General features: G+C 33.7%; 1 pseudogene; it reads right to left on the reverse strand.

Annotated features, from left to right (window-relative positions):
• Nucleotides 1-415: 415 nt before the first annotated feature.
• LOC106110295 lies at nt 416-1339 on the reverse strand (annotated as a pseudogene).
• Nucleotides 1340-1802: the final 463 nt, after the last annotated feature.

Below are 1802 nucleotides of genomic sequence, written 5' to 3' on the forward strand. Positions count from 1 at the left end.
CGCTACGGGGTTAAGAATACCCGGACATGAAAAAAATGGGTAAACTGAAACAAAAAATGTGGAATACTTAACGTGAAAATTTTATTTAGCCGAATTTAAGGAAGTAAATGTTTGCTTCTGTGTTATATCAAAAATAACAAAATGATGATTGCCACTGAAAAACAATCTTGTGGCAACCTCGTTACAACATGTTAAAAAATATGCTCTTTCATGTCATGTTGGTTTTATCAGGAAAGCTGATGAAGGAAGGTCATCACTAGTGTTGTATCCCTAACTATTGGAAGTGGGAATGAAGTAATGCAATAAAGCGTAACTTTAATTGCTAGGAATGGATAAAAAAAATATTCAATGTAATATGATTATATTATTTTCAATAATTAGCAAAAGTACATCAAGTAGTCGTTTCGTGCTTCGTTTAGTTTCGAGGAATTCCAGTTAAAACCTCACTCTCAAAATTAAGTCCCTCTTGGAACCGTTTTATCTTGAAGAAGCCGAAATCGCCCCACTCCTCACCCCAACTGTTGGCAGCTAACCAATACTTAACACCGTTTTCTTCACCATACCCGATCACTCTTACACTGTGACCTCCTTTAAACTTTCCAAATTTATGTACATAAATACCACCGGTATATTGGCCGAAATCCTCGTAAACGTAAAACCCAACTTCAACTGGACCGTTTTTAAACAGTTCCATTTTGATTGCATAATCATCTTCTTCTATTCTGTACACACGGTCACCGAAATGTTTATCGTTGTCATAATCAGCATAATTGTGACATTCTGTAACGCATCTGCCTTTTTCCAATTCAGGAATATTGTACGGTTGACATTCTTGGGTCACGAGACCAATAGTAGTCCAACAATTGAATGCTGCCGCAGGGTCACCACCGTGACAAACATTATCTGAATAGGATTCTTTACAGCATTGGAAATCTTGTTCTGATAACCGTACTATACCTTTATCATGGATGCAAGTACGGTCAGACGCAGTTGTAGCAACACCGAATGTCCAACAAGATCCGCAACGTGCTTGGTCATAAATCTCATTTATAGTTGGACAATCTGGCCATTTCTCTCGAGCATCGAAGTTAGTTGGTAATTCTACGTTTAATTCATGTTTTATATATGGTAGTTGTTTTACGATACTAGAATTTACATAACTGCATGCAAGTTGTGATATATCAGGTAATTTATTACTGGATATCTTCCAGGATAGACCAAGGTTATTGAAGTATTCAATAAATTCGGCTTCTGGTAAAGTTCTGAATTTCAAATCTATTTCCTTATCGAAGGATACTACGTTGTGTAGCAACGCGAATATTATTATCAAATACTGCATAGTGCTAGTAAATGAAAACTGTAATTAAATCCAAAGTATTCTCTTTAAATACTCTTTTAATTATCTATAGATATCTTTGGAATTAAAATTATTTTTAGTACGATATGCATTTTACTGTAGTCATAAATAATTTAAAAAATTATGGGCATATTTTTAACGTGTACTTGTTTTATCATATTCTATTATTTATTTTTTTTTCCTATTTTATAACTTTTTTTTAATATCAGTGGATTTTTGTTGATATACTTATGTTTCTTTACCATTCCAACTAACCTCTAGGCTTGCTTTACTAATGATTTATGACAATAGCCAATAACGGGATACGAACCTTCAACCAAGTGATCGGAAATCCATAGCTTAACCATTAGGCTATTGGCGCTTAAATAACATTAATATGACATTAGTATTTGAAACTATGAAAACATTCTAATATAATTTACGGCAGCCTTATCTAAGTTACTCA

The sequence above is a fragment of the Papilio polytes genome, unplaced genomic scaffold (genome assembly GCF_000836215.1).
Source record: "Papilio polytes unplaced genomic scaffold, Ppol_1.0 DF820678.1, whole genome shotgun sequence".
NCBI lineage: Eukaryota > Metazoa > Arthropoda > Insecta > Lepidoptera > Papilionidae > Papilio > Papilio polytes.